Source organism: Eurosta solidaginis, chromosome X (assembly GCF_040869045.1).
Source record: "Eurosta solidaginis isolate ZX-2024a chromosome X, ASM4086904v1, whole genome shotgun sequence".
Lineage (NCBI taxonomy): Eukaryota > Metazoa > Arthropoda > Insecta > Diptera > Tephritidae > Eurosta > Eurosta solidaginis.
Window position 1 is genome coordinate 173,469,037 of NC_090324.1, and position 26,653 is coordinate 173,495,689.

Sequence of the window (26,653 nt, forward strand, 5' to 3'; positions counted from 1 at the left end):
GGACTTGGCATGGCGTAGCCCAGGTTTATTTTTTATAAGCGCGGCCGAAGGCCGCCTATGCAGAAAGTTGGTATGAATTACTAGCCTTTTTTGGTCGCGGCGATTTTAAACCTAATTTGAATTTATTTCACACATAAAATGGGGATTTTGTGTTGGGGATTATGATATTGGGGATTTTGATTTTGGGGATTTTGATTTTGGGGATTTTGATTTGGGGATTTTGTTTTGGGGATTTTGATTTTGGGGATAACGTGGTAGACCCGTCAGGTAGGGAAGGAACTAGTTCAGGCAATAGTTTTTTGTTTGAACCTTTCTCTGGCTCTGAGATCCTAACAATAATAAAACAATTTAACAACTCCGGTTCTTGTGGTCATGATGCTATTTCCAACCGATTGCTTAAAAATAAAGCCCTTAACCTACTAGACATTCTGAAACATCAATGCTAGGGTTTACACTCAGGGACTTTTCCAGGAGACTTGAAATGCGCGATTATTATTCCTCTATTCAAAAAGGGTAGCAGGGAAGATAAAAACAACTATAGGCCAATTTCATTAGTACCTTCCATTTCTAAGGTTTTCGAGAAAGCCCTTAAAAGCCGTATTTTACTTTTTCTTGAAAGCAAGAGCTTTTGCAGCCCAAGGCTGTTCGGATTTAGAGCCAAACGGTCAACCGAAGATGCTCTATTAGATTTTTTTATATTTATTCACCAAGATTTGGACAGTAAAAAAAATTGCGCGAGTCTTTTGGTTGACATTACAAAAGCTTTTGATACTGGGGATCATGTAACTCTACTTGATAAATTATATGATACTGGCTTTCGAGGATTTATACATGAGTGGTTAAAATCGTATCTTACTGGAAGAGTACAACGCGTCAAAGTTTGCGGAGCCCTCAGTAGCTCTATACCAATTAAAGTTGGCGCTCCACAAGGTTCTGTCATCTGTCCTATTTTATTTCTGGTTTACGTAAATTCAAATTTCGTCATGCCATTCTTAGGGGAGGTCACTGCATTTGCAGATGATACACATTTGCAAATACGTTCGACTTGATAAGTAGCATAAATCAGATGTACATATTTCAAGAAAGTGGTTCGCTAAACACAAGCTCATTGTTAGCAATAAAACCAAACTAATGTTTTTTAGCTTGAATGCAAAAATAAGACCAGCCGTGGACATTGTTTTCCGCTCCTCGAGTTGTGAGCGTTTCGCTCTATACGATAATTCGTGCCACATGGCTCAGTATGGTATTTTTAATCCTTCAACAAAATTCAGTCTATTCTAGTTTTATAAAATTTGTTATTCGTAAAATATCTAATGTAAATCGACTGCATCCCTCAAGAGAGCTTTTTAGAGGTCTAGAGATTCTTCAATAAGAGACCTTTATTATTTTAAAGTTTTAAAAATCTTTTTCATTAGGTGTGGTTATCTGCATAGTATGAGGTCGGAAACTTATAACCTTAGGATAAACTCTGACCCTACAGTTATTGTACCTCCTTCCAGAAACACACATTCAACAAAGTTTTATACAACTGTATCCAGGAAACTCTTCAACATAATACCCTCCGAAATTCGTGCCATGAGGATTATTCTACAATCTACAAAATGTGTGAAATCCTTTCTTCTGAGTTTCTCACATAATGAAATCGAAGTTTTGCTACGACCTATTCAATAAGCAGCTTAATAACAGAGACCAAAAGAAAATAATAGTAGTAACTTTCTTTACTTTATTTTATATACCTATACCATTATTTCTTCTTTCACTTACTTTTAGCTTTTCCAATAGTGGCATCTTGTAATTAGGCTAAAAATCATATGTAGGTTTTAAAAAATTATAACTTAATTTCAATATTTAGCAGTCACCCCACTGCACTAATGTTTCAATATTTTTGATAGATATGACATTTGTCGCTATGTTAAACTTAACATAAACAAGTAAGGAAGGCTAAGTTCGGGTGTAACCGAACATTACATACTCAGTTGAGAGCTATGGGGACAAAATAAGGAAAATCACCATGTAGGAAAATGAACCTAGGGTAACCCTGGAATGTGGTTGTATGACACGTGTATCAAATGGAAGGTATTAAAGAGTATTTTAAGAGAGAGTAGGCCATAGTTCTATGGATGGACGCCATTTAGGGATAACGCCATAAAGGTGGACCAGGGCTGACTCTAGAATTTGTTTGTACGATATGGGTATCAAATGTAAGGTGTTACTGAGCATTTTAAGAGGGAGTGGGCCTTAGGTCTATCGGTGGACGCCTTTTCGAGATATCGCCATTGAGGTGGACCAGGGGTGACTCTAGAATGTGTTTGTACGATATGGGTATCAAATGAAAGGTGGTAATGAGTATTTTAAAAGGGAATGGGCTTTAGTTCTATAGGTGAACGCCTTTTCGAGAAATCGCCATAAAGGTGGACCAGGGGTGACTCTAGAATATGTTTGTACGATATGGGTATCAAATGAAAGCTGTTAATAAGTATTTTGAAAAGGAGTGATCCTTAGTTCCATAGGTGGACGCCGTTTCGAGATATCGCCATAAAGGTGGACCAGGGGTGTCTCTAGAATGTGTTTGTACGATATGGGAATCAAATAAAAGGCGTTACTGAACATTTTAAGAGGGAGTGGGCATTAGGTCTATAGGTGGACGCCTTTTCGGGATATCGCCATTAGGGTGGGCCAGGGGTGACTCTAGAATGTTTGTACGATATGGGTATCAAACGAAAAGTGTTACTGAGCATTTTAAGAGGGAGTGGGCATTAGGTCTATAGGTGGACGCCTTTTCGAAATGTCGCCATTAGGGTGGGCCAGGGGTGACTCTAGAATGTGTTTGTATGATATTGATACCCATAAAAGATGGTAATGAGTATTTTAAAAGGGAGTAATCCTTAGTTCTATAGGTGGACGCCTTTTCGAGATATCGCCATAAAGCTGGACCAAGGGTGACTCTAGAATGTTTGTACGATATGGGTATCAAACGAAAGGTGTTACTGAGCATTTTAAGAGGGAGTGGGCATGAGGTCTATAGGTGGACGCCTTTTCGAGATATCGTCATTAGGGTGGGCCAGGGGTGACTCTAGAATGTGTTTGTACGATATGGGTATCAAACGAAAGGTGTTACTGAGCATTTTAAGAGGGAGTGGGCATTAGGTCTATAGGTGGACGCCTTTTCGAGATATCGCCATTAGGGTGGGCCAGGGGTGACTCTAGAATGTTTGTACGATATGGGTATCAAACGAAAGGTGTTACTGAGCATTTTAAGAGGGAGTGGGCATTAGGTCTATAGGTGGACGCCTTTTCGAGATATCGCCATTAGGGTGGGCCAGGGGTGACTCTAGAATGTGTTTGTACGATATGGGTATCAAATGAAAGGTGGTAATGATAATTTTAATAGGGAGTAATCCTTAGTTCTATAGGTGGACGCCTTTTCGAGATATCGCCATAAAGGTGGAGCAAGGGTGACTCTAGAATGTTTGTACGATATGGGTATCAAACGAAAGGTGTTACTGAGCATTTTAAGAGGGAGTGGGCATTAGGTCTATAGGTGGACGCCTTTTCGAGATATCGCCAATAGGGTGGGCCAGGGGTGACTCTAGAATGTTTGTACGATATGGGTATCAAACGAAAGGTGTCACTGAGCATTTTAAGAGGGAGTGGACATTAGGTCTATAGGTGGACGCCTTTTCGAGATATCGCCATTAGGGTGGGCCAGGGGTGACTCTAGAATGTTTGTACGATATGGGTATCAAACGAAAGGTGTTACTGAGCATTTTAAAAGGGAGTGGGCATTAGGTCTATAGGTGGACGCCTTTTCGAGATATCGACATTAGGGTGGGCCAGGGGTAACTCTAGAATGTGTTTGTACGATATGGATATCAAATTAAAGGTATTAATGAGGATTTTAAAAGCGAGTGGCCCTTAGATGTATATGTGAGGGCGTTCTCGCGATATCGACCAAAATGTGGACCAGGTGATCCAGAAAATCATCTGTCGGGTACTGCTAATTTATTTATATATGCAATACCACTAACAGTATTCATTCCAAGATTCAAAGGGCTGTTGATTTCGCCTTGTAGAACTTTTTCATTTTCTTCTACTTAATATGGTAGTTGTCACACCCATTTTACAAAGTTTTTTCCAAAGTTATATTTTGTGTCAATAAACCAATCCAGTTACCATATTTCATCCCTTTTTTCGTATTTGGTATAGAATTATGACATTTTTTCATTTTTCGTAATTTTCGATATCGATAAAGTGGGCGTGGTTATGGTCGGATTTCGGCCATTTTTTATACCAAGATAAAGTGAGTTCAGATAAGTACGTGGGCTAAGTTTTGTAAAGATATATCGGTTTTTGCTCAAGTTATTGTGTTAACGGCCGAGCGGAAGGACAGACGGTGGACTGTGTATAAAAACTGGGCGTGGCTTCCACCGATTTCACTGAGAACAGTTACCGTCATAGAATCTATGCCTTTACCAAATTTGAGAAGGATTGGTAAATTTTTGTTCGACTTATGGCATTAAAAGTATTCTAGACAAACTAAATGAAAATGGGCGGAGCCACTTATATACAGTAAATATATTAAATTTTTTGTTAAAATTTGAATTTTAAAAAAATTTTTTTTAAAAAGTGGGCGTGTTCTTTATCCAATTTTGCTAATTTTTATTTAGCACATATATAGTAATAGTAGTAACGTTCCTGCCAAATTTCATCATGATATCTTTAACGACTGTCAAATTACAGCTTGCAAAACTTTGAAATTACCTTCTTGTAGAAGTGGGCGGTGCCACGCCCATTGTCCAAAATCTTACTAATTTTCTATTCTGCGTCATAACGCCAACCCATCTACCAAGTTTTATCGCTTTAACCGCCTTTGGCAATGAATTATCGCATTTTTTCGGTTTTTCGAAATTTTCGATATCGAAAAAGTGGGCGTGGTTATAGTCCGATATCGTTCATTTTAAATAGCGACCTGAGATGAGTGCCGAGGAATCTACATACCAAATTTCATCAAGATACCTCAAAATTTACTCAAGTTATCGTGTTAACGGACAGACGGACGGACGGACGTACATGGCTCAATAAAATTTTTTTTCGATACTGATGATTTTGATATATGGAAGTCTATATCTATCTCGATTCCTTTATACCTGTGCAACCAACCGTTATCCAATCAAAGTTAATATACTCTGTGAGCTCTGCTCAACTGAGTATAAAAATGTCTTACCTTTTTCTTATATCTACACGATCTCATACACATATTATGCATTCGTTAGTTTATACTTCATAATGTTAAACTTTTTTATTTTTATTTTGCTATTGTAACTTTGCTACATATGTAAATAGATAGGTATAAGAAAAATGCTCAATAAAAATGAAATGAATGAATCCCGTCGCCATCATTTCGTGACTATTTTGGTATCATTTTGGGACCCTTCCGGGATCATTTTAGTTCTCTTCGAAACCGGTAGTTCAGCACACATGCCTTTTTAAATTATGAGCTTTTATGGTCATGCATTTCCTGCAAATTATTCGTAATTAAAATTCGGTATGCTTTATCTTTAATATCTAACCCAGCTTTTTCGTTCTATATTTTGAGTTTTTTAAATGAATCCTGTAACGAACTGTTATAACTATAATTACACCTTTTGTAATATTTTAACCAACTAAATACTAAATACCCTTCAAATATATCTCGTCCCAACATAAACTTGAATATCGCACACGTGTATTTTAATAGTGATTCGTTCACCCGTAGAACGTTAAAAATTTAATAAAAAAATTGGAAAAAATTTAAACAACTTTTCATCGGCCAACATTTTGGCAAGTGGTATTTTTGGCGAACCAATAGCCGTGTGTCATTGTTGTAGCGTGAAAAATACTTGTTATTTTTTAACGATAACTTACCGCCAAATGGCAAAATAAAAGTAAAAAAAAAGCCGTATTTTTGTTATTAATATAATATAAGATGAACTATAAAAACAGTATTATTTATGTACCTCCCTTGCTCCAAATTTTTTTTTTTTGTTAGTTTACTGTACTTTTTTTATAAGTCTGTTTAAGTTTGATTTGAAATTGATATGAAAACTTACATTAAAAAATATACATATATGTACTTTTAACTCTTCTTTCAATGGGTTTTGGATTTTCTTGAAGAAATCTTGCTCTTTCTAGCCCTCTTTTTCTAGATTCTAGCCCCAAAGAAATTTTTTTCTGGCAACACTGTTTCGCTGTTAGCTATTATATCAACGTTATCATCTGATCTAATTACAGAGACTTGCTCGTATTGCTTTATATAATTGTTTTGTTATCGATATTAGAGAAAAATTGCAAAGTTTACAAACAGCTTCTCTGGAGCTGAGTATTGAACTGGATTCTCCAACATTCATACCAGTGTAAAGGCAGATAGATGCCTTTAACCACTCAGTCATATGAATGCCCCGCTGCTCGCTTTGCAATTGGTCTATAAGTATTGCTTTTGTTGTTGTTCGTTTTGATTCACCGTTTGGGTACATATAATTCTATATGCTGTTTAATCCTAATGGTGAGGAATTTTTAGGCGCGCTTAAAATCTTAGTAACAATGGATTTTTTTAATTTTTTGCTTTTATTAGCAGAACTTCCGCTGTTAACTCTTGTATCAATATTATCATCTGTACTTAATTAGCGAGATTAGCTCATATTGCTTTATAAAATGGTTTTGTTATAGATATTAGAGAAAATTGCAAAGTTTACAAACGCCGATGGTTACTAGGACTTGTTTCTGAATTTCATTTCTTCATCAGCTAGCAATATGAGCAAGTCTCGCTAACTAAATACAGATGATAGCATTCATATAATAGCTAATAGCGGAAGCACTGCTAATAAAAAAACAATGCTGTAAAAATCCATTGTTACTAAGTTTTTAAGCGCCTAAAAGATTCCACGCCATTAGGATTAAACAGCATATAGATTAGCATGTACTTAAATGGTGAATAAAATTAAGTTCTGTAACTCGTTGTGAACGGACGTGTTTTTGCCGTGCTCCGAGTTTTTCTTAAATTCAACTTGAGCTTTATTTTTAATTTTTACTCCATGGCGCATAACAATTAAAATTGTGTTACGTGACATTGACTCTGTTAGCCTTTCCTGTGCTTTTATAATTTACCAATTGGTTTATTATGCCGTCTTTTTGTGGCCATAGGGTCGAGCGCACCCAAATTTCAGTGCAATGTGATAAATACCGAGAAATTTATCACTTATATTGTGTTGTTGGTAACGTGCCTGCTGACCCAAATTATCTAAATAATGCTGACAATATATACATCTGTGGTTTGTGTGCTCCCGCTCAACTAGACGAGTCTTTGACTTCGCATAACTCGTCGTTACAACAACAGCAAGCCGTACAAGTGCAAGTGCCAATGCCGCATATAAGCGATGATAATTTTTCCGAGTTGAAAATAGTTAACTCTCAACTTCTTGCTGCTGTGACTGCTTTGCATAATGATAATGAGAGCTTACGTCAAAAAACAGATTCTCTTCAAGCTGAAGTTCGTGATTTGCACTGTAAGCTTAACGAGAATAATTCAACTTTATCTCATTTGCTCACTCAATTTGAAAATGTATACAACAATAACACTGCTAAATCCACGCAGTCAGCTTCTACTTGCGCCCCAACAGTTGCTACGGGCTCTGTCGATGTAGTTGCTAATGCTGCTGAGACAACGGCTGATACTGCTGCTAATCCGCCGCAGCCTAATGATGCTGCTGCTGCTGCTACCATTTCAACTGCGGCGAAAATTCCAGTCGCCGCTACTTCGCAATCTTCGTCGCCTACTTCGGGTATTGTTGTCAAGCCTCCTGTAGTTGTTGTCAACCAAAACGAATGGAGAACAGTCCAAAATAAAAAGAAATACAAACGAAGTAATAAAAATAAAATTCTTAACAACAAAGAATGCGCTCCTAACAATACTAATGTTGAATCAGGTACTAGTTCAATACCTGATAGTGCTGAGAGCAACAACAATGCTCACATTACAAATGATAACATTAGACATACCACCACTGGTAATGCTGTGCTTTCTCCACAACAAATCAATAATGAAAGGGAATTTGAAGACAATGCTGCGTGGGCAAAGGTAAACAACAGAAGGCGAAATAACAACGTAGTTGTTGTTGGTTCAATTCAAGCATAGAATTGTGCATTGCTGATCGTATGATGTGGGCGCATTTGATCCCAAAGTCACTGCTGATGACATTAAGAATTATGTGTGTAAGCATGTAAATATTGATAAAAAGGCTCTCTCTTGCTATGCATTAGTTAAAAAAGATGACCCAGCAGAAAATCGTACCCACGTTAATTTCAGTTTGGGTGTTCTATCTGCCGAGTTTAATAGTATTCTTGATGCGAAAATTTGGCCTATAAATGTAAGAGTGAAACCTTTTAAGTTTTTTCGCACACGGGGAGGTCGCAAACGAAAAGATCGAACCCAACAACAAAATGTGTAGAAGCCAGTACAACAGCAAGATGCGCTGAACCCGGCGAGGCTAATAATAATAATATATATGACTTTAAGGTACATTTCCAGAATGTCTCTGGCATTAGAACTAAATGGGAGGCAGTACGGCTCTTTAGTTCTCGTTTGGATTTTGATGTCATTGTGTTTGTTGAAACCTGGCTTACTTTTAATTTCTTTGATAGTGAGTACTTTGACTCCAATTTGTATAACGTTTACCGCAAAGATAGAGACTCCCTAAAAACCGGCTGTGATAGAGGTGGGGGCGTTCTCATTGCTGTTCAAAGAAAATTTCAATCTCACTTGGTTGCGCTTGATAATTGGGATTCGCTTATGGACCAGCTATGTGTCAGCATTAAGCGAGCTTCTTCGCCAAGCTCGCTGTTTGTTATTGCTTCATACATTCCACCCAATAGCGCGGATTACATTTATAGTGCACATACATAATGTGACCTCTTTAATTCTAAGTAAGGTAGCTGATAATCATGTTTGTGTATTAGGTGACTTTAACTTATGTAATGTAGGCTGGTCTCCTATATCGAACTCTGGCCTTATGCCCATAAATATTAGTAAGTCGCATGAGTATTATCTTGTAGACAATATTTTGAGCGTTAACTTAATGCAAATTAACAAATATGTAAACAAGCTTGGCAGAATTCTTGATCTTGTTTTCGTCAGTGACAATATAAACACCTCAATCGAAGAATGTCATTTTCCTTTGTCGCCATCTAACTTGCATTATGTTCCTCTGACTATTACTTTTAAGTTTTATAAGTTTGCATCAAATGCCTCTGTGGAAAACGTACGTTTTAATTTTAAAGCCGGTAATTTTTCTGAATTAAACTTATGCTTATCTGAGCTTAATTGGCAGGAATTATTTTCTACATCTGATGTCTCAGCTAGTTTTTGTATCTTTAAAGACATATTATCTGAAGTGTGTCTGAAATGGGTTCCCATTGTCCGGAAAAAACATATAAATTTCCATGGTACAATCGTCGCCTGAAGAAGTTGAAGAATCTGAGGAACAAATTCTTTAAAAGGTACAAGGCTACTGGTAACTTTATATTTTTTGAATCATATCAGAAATACATGATGGAATTTAACTGTTTGGATAAATTTCTTTATAGGAATTATATACTTAATGTTGAGTCAGGTATAAAAGCCTGTCCCAAATCAATTTGGAGTTTCATCAAATCAAAAAAATCTATCTCTAGTATTCCATCTGCTATATTCTTGGAGAACGAATCTGCTAGTAACTTAACTGATGCAGCAAATTTGTTCGCGAAGTTTTTTAGCTCTAACTTTATATTGGATGATAGTAACCCCGAATTTGTGGATGGTTCACGAGACAATCTTTCTTCCGTAAATTTTGGATCTCTCAGACTTTCATCTGAGGATGTATTAAACGGAATAATGGGTCTTAAGCCTTCAGAAAAAACTGATATTGATGGTATTTCGGTTTTTTGCTCAAAAATGCGCCAGCGTTAATTTTACCAATTACAATTATTTTTAATATGTCTCTGGCGTCAGGCTATTTTGTGGAAGATTGGAAAATTACATGCATTACTCCTACTTTCAAAAGTGGAAATAAGAATAATGTTTGTAGTTATCGTCCGATTTCAAAGCTGTCCACAATCTCGAAGCTTTTTGAGGTTATTGTAAAGGAGAAAATATATTTTGCAACAAAAAGTCTAATAACACCAATTCAGCATGGCTTTATTCCAAATCGGTCTACAATTACTAATTTGACTGAATTTAGTGAATACTGCCTCGAGTCTTTTCAACTTGGTCTTCAAGTTGATTGCGTATACACTGACTTTTCCAAGGCTTTCGATAAAGTATCATACGTGGTGCAAATTAGTAAGCTTGAACACCTGGGATTTCATTCTGTTTTTTTAAAGTGGATAAAATCTTATCTATCTAATAGGCAATGTTTGGTCACTGTTGATAACACCAACTCACAACCTTTTATAGCGTGTTCAGGCGTTCCTCAAGGAAGCATTTTAGGCCCAGTGCTCTTTGTGTTATTCATAAATGACATAAGCAGTTGCTTCTCTTTCGCTAAATACCTATTATATGCTGACGATCTAAAAATATATTCTAATATTCAAAACCGTGACGACATTAATAAGTTTCAGGCAGATATTGATAAACTGCAGGTCTGGTGTTTAAACTCTCACCTCTCCTTAAACATAAAAAAGTGCTTCAAAATAACGTACGCGAAGATAAAAAACGTTTTCCCTTCAACGTATATGATTGATGACTCTTTTTTAGATTCTTTAGAAAAAACTAAGGATCTTGGTATCAGTTTTATCTCGAACTTTTCTTTTAATAGCCACATAAGCTTTATTATCCCTAAAGCGTACTCACTTTTGGGCTTTATTAGGCGTAATTGTGCGAAATTTTCGGATCCTTATACTCTTAAATTACTTTTTACAGCCTTTGTTCGGTCAAATTTGGAATATGGTGCTATAATATGGAGACCATACCATATTTCCACAATAAATAGAATTGAAAGGGTCCAAAAAATATTTCTTAGGTTCGCGCTACGCTTATTAAACTTCTCTGAGCCGATGCCTACATATAGTTCGCGGTTACTTCTAATAAATTTGAAAACGCTGGAGACAAGGCGAGTTGTTCTTTCATTATCTTTCTTTTTCAATATTATCAGTGGAGACATAGATTGTGCATCCTTTCTCGCTCGGATTAATTCTAACATCCCGCGGAGGTCTCTGCGTATTGTTGTTCCTTCTATGAGCAAATTCTTAGAACTGATTACGCTCGAAATGCTCCCATCGCTCGAGCTATCAATGAACTTAACAGGATCTCTAACTCTGTCTCGTTTGACTTCTCAATATCTAAGTGTGAACTTATTAACATATTGAATACAGTTTTGTAATATATTGTTAAGTTTTCACGTTTGTTTGATACGCATAGCTTTTAGTCTGTAAGAAACCTGTATTTCATAGACTTGAATAAATAAATATAAATAAAAAATAATAAAAAAGGAATAGCAACAAAGGAATAGCAACAAAGGCAATACTTAGAGACCAATTGCAAAGTGAGCAGCGGGGCTATATAAATGCTGTGAAAACTTGAGATGGCGATCTCCAGACTTAGTTTCTCTCGAGGGGTGGTTAGGAATAAAAAGGCAGTGATTAATATTAAAATTTACAATAGTGTTTTATTTCAAGGGAATGTGCAATATAAAAATAGAAAGTAGAGTTTAAAGGAGCAAGCGTGCAAGTGCTACAATGTTACCTTTAATATATATTCAGGGACTCTGCGTTCTGGCGGGGATATTTTAATGGTGGTTAAAAACTTGTTGATCCAACTTACGAGCGTGCGTATACTGCTGCGGCTTTAATCCAAGTGGCCGAGTATCATTCCACGCGTTCCGTTTACCCCCCAAAGCTAACAGGCCTTTGGTGGGGTAACTTAACGAAACGTCACTTTTTCTTTGAGTATAAGTTCTAACGGCCGTAACCACTAACCGGTTTTGTATTAAATTGCATTAGGGTGGCCGGCCCTTAATTTTCCTATTAATAATTGTATCTGCGACATTTTAGGCTCGGGATACTCCAGAGAGCACGAATCCAAAGATTGTGCTTTGCGCCAAGAGCGGGCCGAATGACGCTGGCAGCTCTTGGTTGAGCATGATGTCGGCATACACGTCTGCCCCGAGAACTAAGCGTACGGGCGACGCGAGGTAGAATTTGGGATCGGCGAGACAGATATGAGTACATATAGCCGCGATGGCTGGATCCAGGAGCCACTCGGTGGAAATGTGGTGTGACGAAGGCATGGGTCGCAATGCGTTTGTTGTCGCCGTGCTTCCCCCGCAGACACACCACACAGCCTGTCTGGCTACCCACTCGAATTTCGTCCAGCCGCAGCTCCCGGACCAAATCGGCTGATATGACAGTGGATGGCGAACAGACGTCGATCAATGCTCGCACCAGGTGAAGCCGTCCTCCGGCTTCTATTTTGACGATAGCGGTCGGCGAAATCGAAATCATGGGCTGCAGTACCGATCCAGCGACGGGGTCCAGCCCTGTACGTCCACTGCGGAACGTTAGCGGCGTCCTTAGTTTGCGAGTGGCAATTACTCCTCGAGAATCGGCGGCGGTCGACGTAGCGCGAGGCAGGCTAGCCGTGATGGCTTCGTGAGAGCGATTTGTGTAGTTGTCAGACAGCTGGGGGTATTGTCGGCGGCGACGGTGAGGGGTTCTGGTCGACTGTTGGCGCTAATGTTTTAGCAGGGGTCGGAAGAGCCGTGGTTCCGATCCCCCTGATAGTCGGAAGGGCCGTGGTTCCGATCTCTCCGAGAGTTGGAAGGGCAGTGGTTCCGATCTCTCTTTGGCCATGCTGGCTGGTTGGGAATCAATGTACCTCTCCGTGGTTCCTTGGTCTATCTCCTCCGCCTCAATATCTTAAGCGTAGAGTGACAATGTCCCTTCGAAAAAATCGACGAAAGTTGGCTATCGTTTCGTTTTAAACTGCTTCTTCTATTTTGGAACGTTCAGGAGCCAGCAGCTAGCCCCAGGTGAGTAATATAAACCAACCATTTTCAACATTTTCCATTTTTACTAAGTTGCGATTTTTCATTGTAATTCATATTTGCAATTAATAGTTTTCATAAATGTGAATTTACCAAGTGCATAGCGAATTGTCGATTTAATTAATTTTGATCTTTAATCAATATAACTTTTCTGAAGCTTAATCGCGCTCATCCGTGCGCATTTGGATTAATAAAATTATAATTGTACGCTTTGAGTTGCGTTTATATTGTGAAATAATTAGCTTTCCTGACGAACAGGAAGTTTGTGAGTGTTTCACTTTTATAAACAAATATTGTAGCTTGTCGCTAATTCCTTTCTTTATATTTTATAAATAAATTGAAATTACTCGGTATTAACTCTTCCTTTTTATTTTTTTTATTTGCGTGCGATCGCGCTCCACGACACGGGTGCCACATTCCCCCGCAACAACGACATTTGTTCAAATGTGGATATTATTAGCATAATTGCAGTCAATTGCGCTTTAGAATCTGAGATTTCATCCTCATATTGCGAAAAGGCTTGCGTCATAGATTCATAAGCAACAGTCTCGTGATTTGTATAGCCCATCTCGCCTATAACTAAAGCACCTTGCAAGTACAAACGCAACACCAAATCAGCTAGATCTGCTTTTGCTATTTTCGCGATTTTACTGTGACAATATTGTAATATCTTTTGACATTTCTTGTCCCAGTTATCATCTTCATTAAAAATAGCTTTATATTTGTAGGCCAACTGATAGGCAGAGAATATGAGTGGCGGTAAAACATGTTTGACACGTTGTGAACCACCGGTGCCTAGATGTTTTCGTGCGGATTATAGAATTTTGTATTGCATGTCGGGTTCATCGGATTTCATATAGTGTATGAAACGCGCAACAATGCCTTGTTCTTCGACAGTATTACCATTGGCGGTGGGGTTGTTTGTTTACCATTTGGTCCCACTGGCAATTCTTAATTTTTGATTAGTGGCGTGATTATAGTTAATACATGTTCAGCTTGCTCCGGGCTGTCTGAATGCAGATGGTATAAAAGTTTCGAATTGAAGCACATTCATTACCAAATATGATGCTATTGATTTTCGTGAAATGTAATCGAATTTGTCCAGCAGTGGTGTGAAGTTCTTTAATTATATGACAGGTAGAGCGTTGTTGTAGAAATCGATGCAAATACGTAAGATACGTGATAATTCTTTATTCACGGACAGAAAATGTGATATATTATTCATGTTAAGGCGCTCTAAAATTTGTGTCGTAGTGCAGAGCTTTTTGTCTACATAGTCAACCTGATCTGGATAAACTTTTTGGGCGAGGCTTAGTAACGCAATCTGCAGGGATATTGTATCTTCTAGAGACATATCAGTACGGGTCTGCACAATTGTTGCTACTTGTATGCTGAACACTTCAAATAATTCCACCTCAGGTGGTATAATGGATTCAATATCGGTACCGCTTGTCTTGCCACTCCTCTGGTTGTATGCCGCCAAATGACCAATTAAAGAAATTATTATATTCTTCACATTCACACCAGTCTCTAGCTGTGTACATGATTTCAGGAACGGATCTAATGTTTGCAAATGAAACTCATCGGGAAATACTTGTATAATACATTCCTGCGCAATAGCATCACGTCAACTAACCACCTGTACCAATATACCCGGCAATATCCAGAGCTGGTAGTGTTCTGATGTTTCTGACTCCAACTGTGAAACCCGCTACAAATTTGTGCCAACTAATATTTTGAGTTCTTCACGTTCTTTCTCACGTCGTGACTTCTCACTTGAGTGACCCCGATGCTGCATACGCATCCATAATTTATTCATTTCAGCAAAATTGGTAAGTACAAAATCAATAGCATCCAATACATTGCCTTTATGTTCATTATTTGCTTTGAGTACATCTGGTAATATGTTACGTGTATATTGTAACAAATAGTTACGTAGCAATAGGCCCCGTAATGGATGTTGTACACCGCGGCACATTTCTACTAAATTTTTCAGTATGCTACGTTTTAATGTGGAATCATTTTTAATATATACAATACCAACAGTGATGAGTAAATACAAGCGCGGCACAATTGTGTGCGAATACTGCACAAGTTCATAAAAATCTGTATCTTTATTGCTTTTATCACTCAACTACAATTCCAGGTGGCAAAGTTCATCTCTGAAAGCCATATATAACTCATAGCAGCTGTTGTTGTTGTTGTAGCAATGCTCGCCCCACCTAATAGCCGCGACCGATCACAAATTGTCATCAATATCCTCTAACGGGAGTGCAAGGAAACTTGCCGTTTCAACAGGGGTGGACCATAAGGAAAGGGGTGTTAGAGGCGTTGGTTCCACATTAGAATTAAAGAGATGGTTGGTGTCATGTGGGGACACATTGCAGGGCATACATTTTGTATGTCGGGGTTGATTCTGGATAGGTAAGAGTTTAACCTGTTACAGTATCCAGAACGAAGTTGAGCAAGAGTGACACGCGTTTCCCTGGGGAGTATGCGTTCCTCTTCTGCGAGTTCTGGATATTTTTCTTCAAGTACTGGATTCACCGGGCAATTCCCGACATAAAGGTCCGACGCCTGTCTATGGAGTTCACCAAGGACCTGCTTGTGTTTTTCCGCTTCATACGGCTGGGTTCTCAGGTGCCGTATTTCCTCAAAATGCTTACGGAGATGACTCCTTAGGCCCCTAGGCGGTGCTGGTTCGACAATCAGATGTCTGTTGGGATGTCCAGGTTTCTGGGTATTCAACAGAAACTGTTTGGTCAGCATCTCATTTCTTTCCCTGATGGGTAGTATTCTCGCCTCATTATGCAGATGGTGTTCTGGGGACATAAGAAGACAGCCCGTGGCGATTCTGAGAGCAGTATTTTGGCAGGCCTGTAGTTTCTTCCAGTGGGTGGTTTTTAGGCTTGGCGACCATATGGGTGACGCGTAGCACGTAATCGGCTGGCTAATTGCTTTGTATGTGGTCAAGAGCGTTTCTTTATCTTTTCCCCAGGTACTGCCAGCAAGGGATTTGAGGATTTTATTACGGCTCTGAATTCTTGGAACAATTGCGGTTGCGTGCGCACCAAAATGTAGATCCTGATCAAACGTCACACCCAAGATTTTGGGGTGTAGGACAGTCGGTAGCGTAGTGCCATCGACGTGGATGTTCAATATGGTCGACATTTGGGGCGTCCATGTTGTAAATAAGGTCGCGGAAGATTTAGTCGGTGACAATGCCAGGTTTCGCGAGGCGAAAAAACTGGAGAGATCAGGGAGATAGCCGTTTATTTTATTGCATAGCTCATGGATCTTTGGGCCTGGGCCTGTGGCCATTATTGTGCAGTCACCGGCGTAGGAAACGATTGTGACTCCTTCCGGTGGTGAAGGTAGCTGAGATATGTAGAAATTAAACAAAAGCGGGGATAGGACACCACCCTGTGGCGCCCCTTGTTTAATTCTCCTTTGTTTTGATGTTTCGTTTCTGAATTGCACCGATGCCTGCCGACCACCCAGATAATTTGCGGTCCACCTTTTAAGACATGGGGGAAGGGTAGACCCTTCCAGGTCTTGCAGTAACGAGCCATGGTTGACCGTATCAAAAGCTTTTGATAGGACTAACGCTACGAGTACTGTTCTATGGTGGGGATATTGATTCAAACCGCAATTTATCTGGGTGCTAATGACATTTAGCGCGGAGGTAGTGCTATGGAGTTTTCTGAAGCCATGCTGATGAGGGGCTAGCTGCAAATGTGCTTGGAAATAAGGGAGCAAAATGGCTTCAAGCGTCTTTGCCACTGGCGATAGGAGAGATATCAGACGATATGACTCACCTACGTTAGCTGGTTTCCCAGGCTTTAGTAGCGGGACCACCTTGGCCGTTTTCCATTTCTCGGGTATGACAAAGGTGGAAAGAGACAGGTTGAAGACATGCGCTAAATATTTGAAACCCTCTTTCCCTAGGTTTTTAAGCATCGGCATGGCTATGCCGTCTGGGCCCACTGCTTTGGATGGTTTAGCGCGACCAATGGCGTCCTCAACCTCTCTAGCGGTGATGGTAACTGGTGACGCGCTGAGTTTGTGTTTATGTGCGTGTCTATTGGCTCTCCGTCTATCTTTGTTGACCGTAGGATGCATTATATATTGTCGGCAGAAAGCGCTCGCGCATTTTTTTGCATCCGACAGCACCTTATCGCCAAAGGCGATGGAAACTTTGTCTTTGTGCTTAGTCGGATTCGATAGGGACTTTACGGTGGACCAAAGTTTACCTACACCGGTAGAGAGGTTACAACCTCTTAGGTGCTCTTCCTATTTCGCCCGCTTGTGTTCGTCCACAAGCAATCTGATGCGTTGGTTTATATCCCTTATTTGGGGGTCGCCTGGGTCAAGCTGTCTTATAAGGTCGCGTTCCCTCGCTAAGCTCGTGGCCTCCGCCGGGAAGTGGGGTCGGATTTCGGGAATTCTCCCGGCGGGAATGAAATGTGCCGAGGCGGATTCAATGACCTTACGGAAGGCACGCTCCCCTTGGCGGGCATCAGTCGGGATAGGGAGGGCTGCAAAGCTGCTGTCAGTTGCAGATTTATATTCTTCCCACTTTCCTTTTTTGAAGTTTATGAAAGTGCGTTTTTCGGTGACGATGAAGTCGGCGGTACGCTCGAGCGAAATAAGTATGGGCAGGTGGTCGGATGCCAATGTTACCATCGGCTGCCAGTTGACGCAGTTTACGAGTTCTGCGCTCACGATTGAGATATCTGGCGAGCTATGACAGCTTCCTACCATACGTGTGGGGGCGTCTCCGTTTATTGTGCAGAACGTCGTTTCGTCTATTTGATCCGCCAACATCTCACCCCTACTGTCCGCCCGCAAGTTTGAATGCCATAGGTCGTGATGGGCATTGAAATCGCCTAAAACAATGCGATTGTTGCCAGTGATTAAGGCCTCGATTTTAGGGCGGTATCCACTGGGGCAACAGGTGACAGGAGGGATGTAGATGTTGATGATTTCTAGGTTTGCATCGCCTGACCGGACAGATAGGCCTTGACGTTCTAAGACATTGTCACTGCGGTCGATGCCAGGATCAAATATATGATATTGCACAGAGTGGTGTATAATAAATGCGAGGCCGCCTCCATTTCCGCTCTCGCGGTCTTTCCTGTGGACATTATAACCAGAGCAGGTCTGCAATGCAGATCTTGCTGTAAGTTTTGTCTCTTGAATCGCAACAATGCGGATGTTGTGCCGCTTCATGAAATCGACTATCTCCGTAATCTTCCCAGTTAGTCTATTACAGTTGAACTGCAGAATTCTGAAGTGCATGAGGGGTGACGCCTCCACTCTAGGGGTAAGTGAGGGGTGACTACGCCTAGGTTGTGGAAGGCCAGGACGCAATTGCTGTTGTGGCCTTGGGACTGGGCGGCCTTGGGCAAGCATTGGGGTACCCGGATGATTTGCGTTTGCGACCTGGCAACATGGCGCGAAGAAACCCGTCGAGGGGTTGCCGTCGCGGAGACCAGAACATCTAGGAAAGTGGCACCACCCAAGGCAGGAGCTGCATTGAGCGGATGTCGCAAACCTATATATTCTGTGCTGGCAGACGGTGCAAAAGGAGGCAGGGACTAAGAGTCTGTTTCCCTGACCTGCACGATTGCTGCCAGAAAAGAGGGGGGAGAAGAAGACGGGGGCAGGGGCTGATGCTCAGCATTGCTACCAGCTCTACTACGAAGGTAGTAGTTATGAGTGTTATCAGCTGTTTGAGTTGTTGGCGCCGTGGGGCGCGAGCAGCAGCGGGTACTTGTTGTGGCTTGCTGAGCAGCAAAGCTGCTGGAAGGTAGTGGGGATACACTTAGGCGTAGACTACGGGACGCCCTTGGGCGTGAGCAGCAAGGAGCCACAAAAGATTTATAAAAGTTACGTGGAAGTCGGGTTTTGGGATCAAGCCCAGAACAACCTGTCCGATGCAACCATCCCTTGCACGAGACACACTGAACAGAGTATGACCGTCCTAAAAAGATTCTTTTCTGGCAAATGCAGCAAAACCATTTCTCAGGACCGGGGTCAGGAGACGGACCCGGATTGGGTTCGATACCTTCCCGGAGTAAGAGAATATGTAGCAGTCCTGCTGCAAGGAGCTGCTGGGAGGATGACAATTTGTGGGAGGGACGAAACAAATTAAATGGGGTCACACTGAAATGACAGTCCTTGGTCGGGAAAAATCCCGAGTCGCTCCGGTACAGAGAACCGACTGCCTTGGATAGCAGCTCTTCGGTGATAGCAAGGAAGTACGCAATTCGCTCAACATAGTACTGGCACATTTTTGTGCATCCAATATGCGATCCTTATCAAGAAAATGGTTCATTTGGAATGCTTGTTTACGCGCTGTGCCAATAGCAGCGAGTAGCTTCTCCTGATCATCCACACCATTCGGCATGGTCATGCGGCGCTCAGCACCGTCGCTGTTGCCTCCAATTTGTTATTATAGTACACGATTAAACGTAAAGAATTTTTGTTGAAAAGTAGATCTAACAGCGTTAAGCAGACGCTATCACTGTGGTACAAATACTGTCCATGCGTTCTTAGAATTCTGGCTCGTTATCCTAACATCTATTGCATTTCCCTTTGCTAGTTAGCCGATATTGATGCACGATCTTATCAAAACTCGCTGGTTCATTAACGTGACCCGTTGTTGTTTTGCAAAATGGTTCCTTTCCTAATTCAGAGAAAGGGTCTGCGAAGTACTCACTTCAGCTGAAAAAGGGTTTTCTTAATTGCCAAACAATACACATGTTTGTACATGTTCATATGATACTTGTTTGAATGGCTAATTGCTGGATTTGTAGTAAAACTGTTTGATGTATTGTGCGAAAATACTCGATTGAAATTCCACTAGATTGCCTATGTTCACGGTGTGGAAACATTGTTTTGGGATTTCGTGAAGTCGAATACTATCGGCAAAGGTTTTAATTGGATGCAGCAGATCCGTTTGCCTCATCGCGATGGTAGGGCAATATGATGAGTTTTACCAAGGGTCGGATCATCTGGCCTTTCCTCGTCATGATATCGACCACTCTGACGCGATCGTCAGGTCCTGGGCGAAATTTGACCACCCGTCCGAGTCTCCATTCGTTTGGAGACAAATTGTCATCTTTGATTAGGACCAGGTCCCCGATTTTTAGGTTCGTTTTGGGAAATCTCCATTTATTTCTTTTCTGCAGTTCAGAGAGGTATTCCGATTTCCACCTCTTGCAGAAGGAGTGATGTAGGGAATTTAACTTTTGCCATCGATTTATGATTCAGGCAGAGTTTTCGCTGGCGTCAGGTTCTGGTGGAGATAAGAGATGTCCTCCTACCAGAAAGTGGCCTGGGGTTAGTGGCTCCAAGTCTGATGCATTGTTTGACGCAGGGCTCTATGGTCGGAAGTTGAGGCAGGCTTCGATCCTGCATAGCAAAGTCGCAAACTCCTCAAAGTTGAATTTGAAACTTGAGGAGATTTTATGAAGTGGCTTTTAAAACTGTTTACTCCCGCCTCCCACAGTCCCCCCTGTGAGGAGCTGATGCGGGAATAAAGTGCCACGATAAGGATTGATTGGAGTACTTGGATAGGGTGTTATCGCGGGAATTTTGTAGGAATTCCCTTATTTCCGCTTTAAGTGCTCTAGAAGCCCCGACAAAATTCGTGCCATTGTCGGAAAACATCTTACTAGGGCAGCCTCTTCGCGAAACGAACCTCGCAAATGCTGCTAAAAATGATTGAGTCCTGAGGTCGGAGGTGGGTTCCAGGTGAATCGCTTTCGTTGCAAAGTAACGAAAAGCATACAAACCCCTTCGACACTCTACAACCTCGTCCCCGAAAGTTCTTTATATTGAAGGGTCCCGCAAAATCGACTCCTGTATTTGTGAATGCCCGTGAGTACGTATTTCTCTCCTTGGGTAAAATTCCCATTAGCTGGGTTTGAACGCGTTTTCGGTAAATTGTGCATTCTTTGCAATTATGGATCGTCGATTTTATCTTATCCTTGACTCGTGGTATCCAATACTGCGTACGGATGAGGCGTAGCATAAGTTGGTTTTCCCCATGGAGTGAGATCCTATGGGTGAATTTTACGATAAGACGCGACAACTGGCAATTATACGGCAGAAAAACTGGCTGTCCCTCGTTGTACGGGATATCTTCGGAAGCTCCTCATAACCCCCCTTTTATCTAGGAATGGGTTCAGTGGTAGTACCTCGCTCTTTGCTCCTATAAGTTTTTTAGATTTTAAAGCTGAATACTCCTCCCCATCATGCCTCTTTTGATAGATAACAATCAGATGTTGGGTCGTTGCTTTTATTTCGCTCGACTTCTGACGTAGTGGTATATTCTGTTTCTTGGGTAGGCCAATTTGAGCTATCTTCATGAAGCCAAGAAGGGCCCTCCTACCACAGGGATTTGCTGATAAGATCTTCAGCGGGTATACATCTACTTGCGAGATCTGCTGGGTTCGATGCCGAGTCGACATGAAGCCAGTTTTCTTTCCCTACTTTGTCAATTATTTTTGTCTTCCTAGGGGCAACGAAAGTGGACCACGAGCATGGGGGTTTGCGAATCCATGCAAGGACGATTTTCGAATCCGTCTATAGATAGGTTGTAGGGTTGTTTCAATTGAGATTTTTTGCGGCTGACTCTACTATTTCCGCTAGCAGAACTGCACCACATATTTTCAGGCGGGAAAGAGATATGGGCTTGACCGGGGCTACTCTGGTTTTTGCAAAGAGCAAGTTTACGAACACATGATTCTCCAGGTATATTGCGGCTGCGTATGCTTTCTCAGAAGCATCGCAAAAGCCATATAGTTCGATGCTCGCTACCGGGGAAAATCGTACCCAACGTGGTATACGAATGCGTTCAATATTTCGGTAGCTTTCTAAAAAATCATGCCATCTATCTAATACCACGGGAGATACGGCGTAGTCCCAGCCCGTGTATTCCAGCCAAATACCTTGCATAATGATTTCACCTGATCCCTAAGGCTTTAACCATGCTAGCATCTTCAAAATTTAAAAAGTTTTCATTTAATAAATGCGATATTGGAATACCTTTCAGTAGTTGGTCGCAATTGGAAGTCCACTTCCTGAGGAAGAAGCCGGCTGATTGTAATGCCGCTTGGATTTCGTCCCTTGCATTCATGGCGGTAGCAATGTTGTAAACTGTCGTAGGATGTCCGATGCGATGGGATAAGTTTCGTCTACGTCCTCTGCTAGTTGAATAAGGGTCCTTATGGCCAGGTAGGGCGCGCAGTTTAAACTGAAGGTCACGGTCTTCAATTCGTATAGGCTGATGGCTTCGCTGGTGGATGACCTGTAGACGATGCGTTGATACCTGGTGTCCCTGGGCTCTAGCAATATCTGCCGGTACATCTTTCCGATGTCACTGTTGAATACGTATCGGAACAATCTCCAACGGAGTATGAGAATTTAAACTGGCAGGAGGCGTTAAAAATTACTCTCACTTTAGTGGTGGTGCTTTCTTCCTTAACTACTGCGTGATGGGGTAAAAAATAGGTATCGCATGTGTCTGCCGGAACATGCTCTTCTACCTGTGCCATATGAGCTAACGTTTCGTATTCTAATAGGACTCGATTGTATTCCGTTTGCAATTCGGGATTTTTCGCTAACCGGGTTTCATTTCTAAAAAATTGTGAGCACGCGCTCTTGGGCGACTGTCCTAATGAGATACCCTTTTGAAAATCCTGCTTAAAAGGAAAAGACACGATATTTGCCATCTTTATTTCTTTTGGTGGTTTTTTGATACAACTATTCGCAGTCATTTTCGTCATTGGTATAAATATGGTTTTTGGGAATGTCTTCCAGCTCCCAGAATGACGCTATTTGTTTGTCCAGCGATACCTCATTAAAAAATGACACATACCTGCCGGCTGGGCTGGCCGTTTTCGTTTGGTCAGTTAATATCCAGCCAAATACTGTTTCCTGCGCAAGTAGGGTGCCTAAAACATTTTTTCGTATACCGCCTAGCATTATCTGCGCGTAAATATCCCCACCCAGAATAAGATCTACTTGTTCATTTACAAAGAACCTCCGATTTGCTAGCACCAAGTCCGGGAAAACTTGGTGTGTCATGGGGTCAATTTGACAGGTTGGCAGATTGCCAGTGAGCTGGGCTAAAACCAATGCTGTGGTGTGTATGCGTACATTCGGGTTTATTGATGACCGCAACTGAATGAAGCATGCCTCTTTCACTTAGGCTGACACCGTTTTGTTTATCCCTAACACTTGTGCATTTAGCTTCCGACTGGGCAAATTTATTCTTCACTTAAGTCGCTCCGAAATGGACAGTAACTCTCATCTGGAGTCTATTAGGGCGGGGCCGAAAAGTTGTCATTGTTATAAAAGATATCGACTTGCGCAGTACCCAATAGAAGCCCCTTGCTTGTATTCGCGAAACAAGAATTGAAGTTGGTTGGTGGATTATTTGCCGTGGCAAATTGACATTGGGCCTGAGCCTGTGCCGAAGTAGATGGGCTTTGATCTAACTGTATTTGTGGGTTGTGGTTGGTCTTGCACTCGTTGCTGTTGTTGTTGTTGTTGTAGCGATAAGGTTGCTCCCCGGATACAGATCCGGTACGCTCCGGTACCACAGCACCATTAAGGTGCTAGCCCGACCATCTCGGGAACGATTTATGTGGCCACATTAAACCTTCAGGCCATCCCCTCCCTCCCCTCCCCCAAGTTCCATGAGGAGCTCGGGGTCGCCAGAGCCTCGTCTGTTAGTGAAACAGGATTCGCCGCGGATAGGTGAGGTTGACAATTAGGTTTGGAGAAGCTATATATTGCGCTGGCAACCTGAAGGGTTGCGCTACACACCCCTTGAATCTGGTATCTTAGTGGCCTCTTACGACAGGCATACCTACCGCGGGTATATTCTTACCCCCTTACCCGCTGGGGGTGTCTTGCACTCGTGCCCGCATTTTGATGAATATGCAGGAGTGTATGATGCCTTAGATGGCAAATGCTACAATTAAAGGAGCACGTATATTTGGATACTGTGTGCTTTGCAGAGGCAATTCAGATACCCCCGACTGTCTTTTATAAACGCTATAAACGCTATTCTGTCTAATACGGACAGCCGCTGGAAGTTTTGGCATTGTGACAGCTTGTGGTTGTTTTTCTTACAGAATTTGCAAGTGTTTCTAGCTACACTTGCTTGGTAGGCGCCTACTTTCTTTTGAGACGAATCATTATTATGTTTGGGTGGTGGTTGTTTGGGAGCTTTGGTATTTCTGCTACCTGTCAATCCCGAGACTGTTTCCAAGGTCTGGAACCTTTTCGATAAAAATTTATCAATATCTTCCCATTTCGATATTTCAGTTTTATTCTCTATGGTCTGTTCCCATAAATCTAGCGTGCTTTCGGGTAGTTTGGTGGAGCATAGATATGTGAATATCGCATCCCAATTGCCTATCTCAATTTGATGAGATCTTAGAGCTGAGATGCAGTTGTTTATTTCCCGCTGAAGTGTTTTAATAGCAGTGCCACACTCACTTTCTACGCTTTCAAGATTGAATAATATTTTTAATTGGGTATTGACGAGAATTCGTTTATTCTCATATCTTTCCCCTAAATTCTTCCATGCTGTGTCAAACCCATTGTTTGTAAGTGAGCATTTTTTAACTATATCCCTTGCCTCACCCTGCGTTTTTTGGTTGAGGTGAAATAGCTTTTCAACCGGGGTGAGGCGCTTATTCCGTATGTATATTGCCGTGAACATGTCACGGAACGTTGGCCAGGAGAAGTAATCACTTTTGAATACATCCATATCGCACGGAGGTAGTCGCATGCTGTGTTCTAGATCAGGTGTCCCTTCTCCCTCCTTATCGCGTTAGTTAGCTTTGCTATTAATTCAGCCATGATTGCACTGCCGCGTAAATATGCGGAATACGTCGCCTAGTATTTCGGTTTGGCCTGCGCTAACACCTTTTTCTCTACCGTTTCAGAAAACAAGAGATCCTCATAAGCTAGCTTTGCCCTTCTCCAATTATTCTTTAACTCTACTTGGTGAATGGCTAGAGTATATTTTGTGTGTTCAGCTTGAGGTCTGTCGTTGAACTCAGCCTCAAACTGTGCCACCTCATCAGCTGCTTTTATGAATTTCTCCATATCGTTTGATATTTAAACGAGAATTACTACTATGCAGGACCTAGTTAGAAAATTCGAGTTTGATACTCAGAAACAAAGGGAAGGGTTTCAATAACCTAAAACCACCACTCAAAGAATTTAACGAAAATGAAAATTTTTGGATTAACCTCTTTATGATATTTTTAAATTTATTATAACCAAATATATAAATTTAATTTTCAGCTCTTCTTCACTGAATACCAGAATTTATGAAAAATAATTATTTACGTGTGTGTGATATAAGTATAATAAATATGTGATATAAAGATACAGTGAACAAAAAATCGAATATAAATGTGAGGATTAAACGACTCAACCCCAATTTATATTGCTTTTAAAGAAAAATAAGATATTGTATTTAGTTTTACAAAATAGTGAACCTGTATGTGTGATCGGTGTGCAAATGCGAAGTGAGGTTATGTCTCCTCTTATAAAATGTATATTGCTGGTGCTGAGTGTCCAAGGAAAATTTGCTTGCCACAAAATTAACGCTTGTAGCTAGAGCCAATAAATGGTCTTTTGCAATAAAACGTGTGTGTGTGCACGTTTAAATTTTTAAACGAGCAAAAAGCACTGTGTTACCGATTTTTTCTCAATATTCTGATAACGACCAAAGTGGTGTTACAGAAATTTGGACAATCACCGGTTATTGTCACGAATAAGCTCAAAAGGAGTTGTTTAATAATTTATAAGCGCGATGGTTGAAAAAACCGAAATTGCAGTGCAGTGTAACGTTACAAGGCAAGTTTAAAGCCACTGACTGCTAGCCTTAGGCTGTGTCCAATACCTCTTACCACGGGTGGAGGAGAGTATTGGATAAACAAAAGGCTTTGTAATAGCACTGTTTATTTAGTATCTTTTAATCACCGCATGTGATTTACATGAAATAAAAAAAATGTATACCACTTTTTCCTTGTGTCACTTTTTTAGCAATTTTTTATCACCGTATGTGATTTATATGAAAAAAACTTAACCACTTTTTCTTTGTGTCACTTTTAATTTGAGCACATACCTTTTAACCAAACGCTTTTATTCTTAATTTGTTGGATTTTACGCTGTACAAATTCCGTTGTCAGTGTCCGGAATGGCTTTGTAGTCAACGATTAAATCTGTGATGAATATTATGTGATTTTGGTTAGTGGACTGTATTTCCTCTAGGCTTGATTCCCTTACTGGCGCTGAAGGACCATGAAAACTTGAGCTGGCGGATTCCAGACTTGTTTCTCTCGATGGAGTTTAGAAATGAAAGACGATGGTTAATATTATAAAAAGCAAACATGCAATTGCTACAGTTTTACCTTTTAATATTGTTGCGAATACTAGCAACACTAAGGGGTAGATACGGCCGCATCTCATTCCTTAATCCGATCGGAGTTGGTCAACAGGAGAGTAAAACCGTTACCTGGAGCAAGGTTGCGTACGGTCACTGGCGAGTATAACCAAGTCCA

The 26,653-nt window shown here is 41.0% G+C and overlaps 1 pseudogene; it reads right to left on the minus strand.

The window, feature by feature from the left end:
• Positions 1-13,428: 13,428 nt before the first annotated feature.
• Positions 13,429-19,464, minus strand: LOC137235262 (vacuolar protein sorting-associated protein 35 pseudogene; annotated as a pseudogene).
• Between the last annotated feature and the right edge of the window lie 7,189 nt (positions 19,465-26,653).